The sequence below is a fragment of the Microchirus variegatus genome (genome assembly GCF_963457635.1).
Source record: "Microchirus variegatus genome assembly, chromosome: 21".
Taxonomy (NCBI): Eukaryota; Metazoa; Chordata; class Actinopteri; order Pleuronectiformes; family Soleidae; genus Microchirus; species Microchirus variegatus.
Window position 1 is genome coordinate 13,364,380 of NC_139822.1, and position 10,829 is coordinate 13,375,208.

The window sequence follows — 10,829 nt, forward strand, 5'->3', positions numbered from 1 at the left end:
TAGGCATTAAGTGGTGATGTGTAATGTTTCGGTCAGGCTGTCCAAATGAATGGAATTCATTACAAGAATATCTGTGCAAACCCAATGCATGCGTGTGTCCGTGCGTGCACACATGCGGATAACACCATTGTCAGGAGTAAAAATAAAACAGGGATTTACTGCTGTTGTGTCCTCCGAGGTTCATATTATTCTGCTCCATGCAGTTGTTTTGTATATTCAAGACAAAAGGTCACATGAGGTTCAGTGACTCACATATTGACAGAGGCTTATTTTGTACAGTTGACACTCCCAGCACAGTAGGCCACTGGCAATTACTCATAATACAAATAGGTGCAACTAATTGCCAGATTTGGCAATAAACAGCTATTAAATAACAATGCAAAAATAACCTATACACAATAGATGTAATGTAAAATGTTTGAATATGAACTAAATATGACCAGAACATGGCAGTGAGTAAAAGTCATAGAATTTAACCAAATTATTTGGTCCACAACAGAAGATGAGAGACACTAGTGTGTTGAAATTAGAAATGACAGAGAAGAGGCTGCATGATGATATGATGTGGGGTTAGGAGGAGGGCAAAGTCAAGCTCGTACCAGTTTAAGTACCAGTTTGCATTTAGATACAGACTTTCTCACAGAGACAATACCGATCATGTTGCACAACTCACAGGTATATATAGGTATATGTACTATTGTGCCTTGCACAGTATGAGGATGGACGTGTTTATAAAGAATAAAGTTGCATCCACGAGGGATCACAACACACCCATGTCAACATGTCATTAAATTCCATAAGGGAAACAAAACCACTGATCAGCTGATTTACACAGAACCATATGGGTTGTGTTTTGCAGGACTAGGGTGAGGTGGAGGTTGTTGGCTCTGACCCCGTCTCCAATTTCAGTATGTGGTTGTCATACCGTTTCTGGTATTTCACCTTATCCCTACGTGCTCCCCAAATATAGCCTATTCCAGGAGGCCTACACCCCCAAGCTGCACAGCCAGCCAACCAGGAAAGCTGCTGGGCTTCACGGTGGCCTTCAGGAGAATGTATCGTGTTTGTTCCAGTGTGTTCCACGGTGCCACAGAAATTACCGGTTACGTCTTCAGAGTTGTACGTATGTGTGTTTTGTGTGTGATTATGCATGCTGCCTAAAGAGGCAGGTCTGGTTTAAGTTCAAGACTAAAATGGCTTTATAGAGGACTGCGGGTGACACTACAGTATTACTCAGTGATGGGCGTGTGACATGAATTTGAATGTATTGTGACAAATGTATCTCATTAACCCTTTAAGGTACTACTCAACCATTTGGTCGACCACACTTTAAGTCACTATATCTCATTGGAAAATGCATCAATCTGAATTCACTAACACTAAATTAATGTGACTTGTTCTGAATGTTGTACTTTATGAATTATGCAAACCAGGTTTATTATGAACAGACATCTCAACCGTTTGGTAGAGGCCTGTATCTAAAATACTGTAGGGTTTAATTAACAAAAAGAAATATATATATATATATATATATATATTGATTGTCGTTATTGTTATCATAAGTAAATAAAATAATAAAAAATGCAAATAAATAATTTTTCCTTTGCTTTTTTCTTGGTGCGTACCTTAAAAAAATACTTCTTTACTTCTGGTATTCCTTGATACTTACTGGTCGTTATTTACACAACAACCATTTTCATGACTTTTAATGCCAATCAGCACAACCTAATACTTATTCTACACTCTTAGAAATAAGAGTTCCAAAAGGGTCCTTCTACAAGGGCTGAGGTTCTACCTGGAACCATTTCAAGGGTTCTTGCTAAAACTAATGGTTCCAGTAAGAACCATTTTGATCCACAGAAACCCCAAATAAAGGGTTTTAAAAGGGTTTTTGGTGGAACCCTCCAAAAGGGTTCCAGGTGCAACCGTTATAAAAAGGTTCTAACCTGGAGCCAAAAAGGGTTCTCCTATGAGCACAAGCCGAAGAACCTTATATGGTTCTACTTAGCACTTTTATTTCTAAGAGTGTACGCTCACATTCATGAGCATTCATGAGTGAGGACGGTGTGAGGATTTGGAAAGGATGTCTTTCTAATGAGGTCCAAATGGTGCAATGTGTATCTGCATTCCTGCAGGTTAGACCATGTATTTTGGATATTTTGTGTTATGCAACAGGGCAAGGCCTCTGCGAGGAGAAGAACTCTTCATGACTGATGCTGACACGTTGCAGTTGAATGCCGTACGCCGCACTACCAATCGCTCGGTTCAAGCAGCCGTCAGTCAGATACTCCCAGTCACGCGTGGCTGAACATAAGCTTCAATGGGACCCTGCAGCAGTTAGACGACTTCAAAGAGGGTTTTTACACGAATTTCAGGTGCTGTCTCCGACAGCCATATTGTTGGAATTGATTGGGCAACGCAGTACAAATCAACAACAACTTTAGAAGCTGTCTGGACAGAATTCATTTCAATTTAGCGGCACAACATGTTGAAAGAACAGACAGTGGTAAAAGGTGTTTATTCGTGTTTTTCTTGGACTGTTCAAGCTGCAACTGGCAGCACTTTGTAGCCAAGAGCGAAGGTGGTGCCGAAAACAACATCTCTCTGTGCCATTTCATTTACAAGCGGCTCAGTTTTTACGGTTGCCACTGTAAATGTCACATTAATGACTTTGGGGCGTATTTCTAAACAACTGATACTCCAGGCGATCTTCATAATCGTCTATGGATCGCACAGGAACTCCGTAAAGACCGAGTGCTGAACTTTATCGTACGATTCTCTATGGTACGTCTGTAAATATCTGACTAGCACAACCGTGTGAAGACACTGGAGCCGACTATAGGAATTCATATGAAATATTTCTGATGTGGTCATGACGTCATGATCCGACTGTCATCTTCATTTTTATTGTATACGAGTAATTGAAATCGACTGTTTGTCGACATACATATAAGTACACATAAGTATGAAATTATGCTTGCTCAAATGAGTGTCTTCGAGCAACCACATCCACTTTCAACGAAACAATTACGCAGTGTTGTTAAGTCTGTTCCCTTGACAGAAAAGTGTATTTAGTAAACAGCAACCAAGGGCTGGACTGGGCTTGTTGAGGAGCTGTGAACCTTTTTAAATGCAGACCTACTGTTTTGGTCTTCATGCTTTAACTGGCATGACTGTGGTTTCACGACCCCAAATGAAGCAACCTATTGCACTGCATGAGTCCAACACATGGGAATGGACTTTATATATGGATGCATGTTCACCCTCAACAAGTAAGTGACTTTTGCATTTTATCTTTTTTTGCATGAATACAAACCACATTAAATTCCTTCTGGTGGAAAAGCGGGGGCATTTAAAAGTAATTTCTCAGGCTCCTCTCAGCAATTACCCGATAACTCTAAGATCAAATCAAAAGTAACATGGAAGAAATTCAGGAAGTGTCACAAGGTAAATTGCCATTTGTCATGATGGATAATTACAGTCAGTGACATGTGCATGCATGTGTGCAAACACACACACACTCACACTAACATATGCTTCATTAGCTCAGAAAACGAGTGAGGTGCAGCAAAGACTGCAGTTTAACACAGATAAAGATCTCAACAGGTTGCTTCACCCAAGTACATTTCAAAACTTGTCGAGTCAATAAGGCAAATGGCAACCTGTGCCCCACTGCCAAAGGAGGAAGAAACCTGTTTTTTCAGTCATCTTTGCCAGCATTTGACACCTTTGTCTCCAAGCAATGGCCTGGCAGTTAATCAAAAAGGTGTGCTCGGTGTCAGAGGATTTTTCGCGGCGGGCTGGGCGTGTACGCAAGCACGTTCCTCGCAGACCTTTTCTTGTTTTGTCTGGAGGATTGCGAAATGGACTTCAGTGTCTTATTAGAGCAGGATCAAACGTGATGCGCTGTGCCAAAGAGTGACACGTTGAAGACGATACAGTAATGGCTCTGAGGGGAACACAGGCGATTCTGGAGTTTGTAGGGGCCCTAAGCAAAAATTCCCAGGGGGCCCTTCCTTTTAACCAGTGTTCATCACCATTATGTTATAAATAATCTGACACGCGCAGCTTGTGAACAGGCAAGGCAGGCAACTGCTGGGGGCCCAGAACCGATAGGGGGCCCCCGACACTCGGAGCCTGAGGGCTGTTTTTTACTGAAATGTGCAGTGACCAGCCGCATCACAGTCCCCCTTAAACAACAATGAGCGATTTGCAGTGACATCTCAGTAGGAAACCTCCCTAAAGGGGCCCCACCTCACTTTAACCTGTGTGAAGTTATCGTTCTGCAAGAAAGACAGTTGTAAGTGGCGCTGCTGGCGCAGATAATGAGATAATGATAACATTAACAGTAAATGACTGCTGTTACTGAACAGTTACTTGTCTAACTAACGGGACACGGACTTGAACAGCACCTAACATTAGCAGTCAGAACACTAGCTGACGCTAATGCTAACTAGTAGAAGCAGTGCTTAAAAGGTGGTCATGAGGAATTGCCTGCTGTGGGTTTAGTACCCCCAATAAATCTATTTAACTTCTACTTTATAGTTTGTTTATACGTTTATAATGTTAGTTATTTGCAGTGTGATGTATATATTTTTTTATAAAGGTTTTTTTTTCCAGTTATTACAGTATTTTATTGTTGTTTTATAGTGTTTTTTTTTTACTAAGTTTATTTAGTTTTTTAAAAGCTATTTACAGTATGTTATTGTTCTTAACATTTATAGTTTCACATACTTAATTTATTTTAAAAATGACAAGGTTTTTCCCTGTTATTATTATTATTATTATTACTTATAACATAATGGTTATGAACACTGGTCGGAAGGGCCCCCCTGGGAATTTTTGCTTAGGGCCCCAACTGATTCTGATAATTACTTCTACTTTCTTACGGTAGCAAAAGTCGCCTTAAAATTCCGAGGTGCAAAACCAGTATGTGGGAGTACTTATGTTTAACTGCAACTGTGTGTTTATTTGTGTGTGCGTGGGCATGAACTAGAAAAATTAACATTATTTGTGAGCGCACACCCCCGTTCCACAGAGCTGGTGTAATGGTGGATGCTCCACAGCTCCTGGCTAATCATGCCTGTATGAGAGCATCTTGGCGATTCCTTTCAAACAAAGTGGTTTACATTTGGTTTGGGCATTATTACAGACTAGAGGAAGATGATGCTTCAATTAAGGAGCTGCCTCGTGGAGGTTTCGTGGTTGAGGGTAAATAGATTCTATAGGATATGTTTGCCTTGTGACTGCGTGTGTGCGTACTGTACAGTGTGTGTGTGTGTGTGTGTGTCTTGTCTCGCTCTGTCCGAGGGCGGCCACAGAGGTTTTGGCGGTAAAAGCCGCGATGCTTCTTTAACCAAAGGGCCGATTAGAGACAAGCTGCTCCTGCGGTGTTGCTTTGCACATAATGAAAACCTCCAGATGTCATCACACGTACATGAAAACAATCACACACATTTACATACACTGGGGAAATATTAATACTGCAAAAAACTCAACAAAGTGCATATTTGGATACATCAAATTGTCCAAATCTAGAAGGCATAGAGGCAATAGAGACATTATTCAGAGTGAATGACCATTATAGTTGCTGTGGCCCATTCATTGAAATATATTCATCTAACGTTGGGTGCCAATGTCCTATTTTTGACAATGTCACCACTGTTTTCAAACATTTGCTTTATAGCGCAAAGGAAATACAGATTTAGCATATAGGGTTAAGGTCAGGGGCTATTTAACATAAAGTCTGACTGGATTCTGTGTGATCGTACGTTTAAGGAAGGAATGCGAATAAAAGACATTCTCTGGAAGTGCACATGTTTATTGGGCTTTGTCACTGAACGCAGCAGACGGCTGCAGCTGGAGACGATATAAATGAGATCGGTCGCGGTGAAATGAAGCGGTAAAGTTTAAAAATATCGATTAGCGCAGCTTTGCCGACACAAACATCTCCGAGGTTAAAGGGCAGATTTTAGTCTTGTTGGTCTATCCTCTGAACTGACTGTGAGCGTAGCTGAATTGTGTTTTTGCATAAGTGTGCAAAAACTACATTTTGTGTATAGGAAAAAAAAAAGTAATACATTTGATCTTCAATTTATGGCCAGAGGCAGAATAAACCAAAGTGCTGGAGCCCATGCTATTTAAATCTGGGGTTTCAGCAACTCTCCTGTCTTCCTCTGCAGTGTGCAGTTTTCTGGTCAGTGGCTGTTTCCAAGGGCATTCTTTAGAGCTTTGGTTATATGTTATTCTCTGAGGCTTCTGCCCTTTGTTATGCTTGCTAGGCCCAAGCATAGATCAAACTACAGGCTGCATTCCTGAAATACTGTATATGACTCTAAGACTGAAAAGGACCAGCAATATTTTAGGATGAATTTAGAGAACGAGCAAGAAGTGACATTTAGACTTTTTCCCTTTCAGATCCTTCAGCGTGTTTGTTTCTCTGCCAGTGTGAGGAACAGTCAAGGAAAGGTGAAGCATGAGCTTTTCAAGGATTTGCTTGAGTACTGTTTCGTCTGCAGGCTGAATGTTCTCTATCCAGGCAATCCAGTATGTAAAAATAACATCCAGGGTTGGCAGAAAAGATTTCATTTTTCTGAATATTTCATAGCATGAAAATGTCAAATCTGCCAAGAAACGATTTGCCCTCCCTGCAGACAACATCCAGTTCCATTCAATATCTTTATTTTGTAATGACTAACTCTCACAAGGATTATCTTGTACTTAGCCCTGTCTGAAAGATACTACAATTCAATGTCCTCCTGATTACAGCTTGATAAATACCCCCAAAAGTAGTTCTAAAAGTATTCTTGGCGTTCATAGCAAATCCTTTTGGCTGGAAGTTGTGATGCAAACCTTTTTTATTTTTAGGTCATCCTTTGAATGCCGCACATAATGTCAACAATTTTCATTAATTGCAGCCCAGAGAATCTTTCTTGTCTCTTACTTCAGACCGTTGGAATTCATCTTGACCCAGGCATCTGTGTAAATAACCACTAAACACTCATTACTTTGTGCTTCCTCAACTCCACAGACATCTGTGTACATATTTCTAGATATATCTTTTGGGACGGATGGTTCTCGACTAATGCTCACGGGGAAAGGCTTGCAAATCAGCTTCGGTTACGGAAAACAGGGGAATGAACTCGCACCATGGTTTTGCTGTTTGTCATAGAGCTCTTCATACACTTCAAAATGACATACTTTTTGTCTCCCCTCCCTACTCCGCTCCTCCCTCTTGCCCATTCATTCCATCTTCTCCATCACTCCAGCCCAGCTGCTGTGGTCAGGAGTTTGGACAGAGGGCAGGTTCCTGCTGGCCTGGTAGGTGGATTAGGCCCCTCCCTCTGAGGCCTGGAGCTCTGGATGCAGGGCTAACCGCTCTCGCTGCAGTATAAATAGAACAAACTTGGGTTTGAGAGAGCACACATCGCTTCTCAACTGTCAAGCAGATAGGAAGAGGCAAGAAACAAGAGAGAAACGGTGAGTGTGTGTGTGTATAGCAGAGACGTAAGTAATCTTACTGAGCAGCAGAGGCGATTCTAGAGTCTGTAGGGGCCCTAAGCAAAAATTCCCAGGGGGCCCTTCCGACCAGTGTTCATCACCATTATGTTACAAATAATCTGACACCGATGAAAAATGTATGAGTTCAAAATTTTCAAAATGAAAGAAATAACATGGAAAATCCTTGTAATTATAAAGTATGTGAAAATATAAATGTAAAGAACAATAAAATACTGTAAATAACTGAAAAAACATATATAAATTGAGTAAAAATGACATGCATTACACTGTAAATAATCCTCTTCATTTTCCAACTTGCAGAACGATAACTTCACACAGGTTAAAGTGAGGTGGGGCCCCTTTAGGGAGGTTTCCTACTGAGATGTCATTGCAAATCGCTCATTGTTGTTTAAGGGGGACTGTGATGCGACTGGTCACTGCACATTTCAGTAAAAACAGCCCTCAGGCCCCGAGTGTCGGGGGCCCCCTATCGGCCCCAAGCAGTTGCCTGCCTTGCCTGTACACAAACTGCGCCTCTGCTGAGGAGTGGAATTTTGAAAGGAAGAGAGGAGGGGGAAAAAACTGGATATGAAACGAGAGACGAGGTTGAAAGAGCATAACTGTAAGGCACTGGAAATACTGGCAGAACTTGTACAGTAAATCCATTTTCTCCACTTTTTCCGAGCAACGGGCGACCGCAGCCAGGAACTTTCTGTCCAACTTTCACTTTCCCAACACAAGCCAAGTGCAGGTGATGGCGTCGAACACATACAGTGTTATGTAAGAATAGCAGAAACGCTCCCTGACCGACTGGAATGAGCTGAGTGGGAATTGGACACGAGATTCCCTGCAGGTTCACAAGATTCCTGCTGCTGCTGCGGAGGATTCTGAGCATCCAAATTCCTCTCCTCCGCAGCGTAGGTGGCGTTACAATCAAATACCTTTTTGCCGGCGCTGAGCTCGACCGCTTTTGAAGTTCCATTCAGCGTCGGGCTTCTGCTGTCCCATGCAATTCATCACACAATACGCTGTGTTATGTCACCATTTTAACCCCTGGCCAACCCTGTGATGTGTCACACCAGACAGCCAATCTAAGCTCACATCACATTAGCCAAATTAAATCTCAGATTTTTTTTTTTTTTAAAGTGCTGGAAAGTCAGATCGAATCATGTGCAAAAACCATAAAGTGGTCCTGAATTATTGACCATGCAGATTTTGTGCTTTGGTCAGAGGTATTTCTGCTCTGCTGTAGTGACCACTTGGTTACATGACTGACGCTATAAAGGCAAACAGTGTGACCCCAATGCAGCAGATGCTGTGTACAGATTGTTTATCGATTACCTGAAATGTGTCACTGTTAATTAGGCCATACTGCAGAGATGAGGATGTGTGTGTGTGTGTTCTTGTATGGGTATCTTTATGAGGACCAAAAACATTTATAAACCATATGGATTGAGGACATTTTGGGAAAGTGAGGTTTTTAGGATTAAGGCTTGGTTTTAGGGTTAGTGTTAGGCATTTAATTGTGATGGTTAAGGTGAGTGTCACTCTTAGAAATAAAAGTGCTAAGTCGAACCATATACAGTTCTTTGGCTTGTCCTCAGGAGAACCCTTTATTCAGGAAGGGGGTTTTAAATGGTTCTCTGGATCAAAATGGTTCTTACTGGAACCATCAGTGTTACCAAGAACCCTTGAACCCTTTCTTAGGGTAAGGGTTAGGGTTTTTCAAGGTTTCTTGGTGGAACCCTCCAAAAGGGTTAATTTTAAGAACCCTTTTAAAACCCTTTATTCAGGAAAGGGGTTTTAAAGGGTTATCTGGATCAAAATGGTTCTTACTGGAGCCATTAGTGTTACCAAGAACCCTTGAAAAACCCTTTATTTAATTAAAGGCAAACCTTGACAAATTAAAATGCTGACAAAATCAAATATGTAAACACTTAATGTATCAGTGAAAAAGGGTCAAAGGTCACAAATGCTTTAACGTTCTCACTCACTCGGGGACTGTAATTAGCGCCAATTCAACTGTCCTCTTCATTCACTGCCAAAGTTGTAACGTAGATGTAGTGGATGTAGTTGGGGATCATATCTGTCAGCGCCAATGTCCATGCACTGGCTCACACACATACTCAATTTGTTTTGACACACACACACACACACACACACACACACACACACACACACACACACACACACACACACACACACACAGATATTCAGAGTTTGCTGCTGTGCAACGGAGACAAAATGCAACGAGACTTTGATGACAGCTATGCAGGAAATGAAAGGAATGAAGGAATGACAGCATCACACAAGGCAGAAATAGAACCGAGAGCGGTGCCTTTCGTACTGTATCTCATCAGTATACGTAGAGAGCAGAGAAAGGAGGATGAGAGAGACTCTTTTTCAGGGTGAAAGTTAGACAGTTGTTTTAGTTTGGGATGAAGCAATGGAGGTGTTCAAAAATGTGCAGTGTGTGTTTGTCAGCGGCGTACGGGACAAAAAAGAAGCCGAGCGTGCAGTTCCGCGCACAATAGAGGTCGTTTGACAGCACAATCGGGTCAACTGTTCCGAACATGTCGGGTGAACATAAAGCTTTCTGTAAATTACGACCGCACAGGTCAGTATTTTGGAATGTCTTTTCTATAGTGAACCAAAACAACCCATTAGCACTGTGTTGCATCATACGATTTCCACTCGATATCGATGTCAGTCAATTTTATCCATTCAATCAAACAACTCTGTTTTGATGGTTAACCCACTGATTCATCACAAAAGGACAAAACTGTATGTTTGCACACAAGCACACGTGATTTTTTTTAAGCATGTAATCTAATCCTAGCATCATATTCTTAATTTGCATGGAGAAAATCGATACAATATCATCATGCGAAATCATTCTTGCGGCTTGAATTTATTGATTTATTTATCCGTTCACAGCAAAACAAGCTGATCCGGTCTGATAGGCATTCATAACTGACTCATTAAGGATTACTTAAATTAGGTCGTGTCTAGCTTTCATACTTGTTGGCCGACACGTCATTAATAAACACAACACTATCCTCTGCAGAGGTGTGTTTTCTTGCTCCTATTATTATTTAAATTAAACTCAGATCAGAACAAACATCCGGGAGAATATTGCTACTCGAGACACATATTTGTCATTTTGCACGCATGAAGTCATCCTCACCTTTGCTGCAGCTCCCTTGTATTTTCCCTAATCGTCATCAGCATCATCATCATCACTCACACAGCTGAATGAACACTCTCACTGGAGTCATTTTCACCATTTGCATCGAATGTTTTCAGTCGTTTATCCAGCTGGCTTGTTA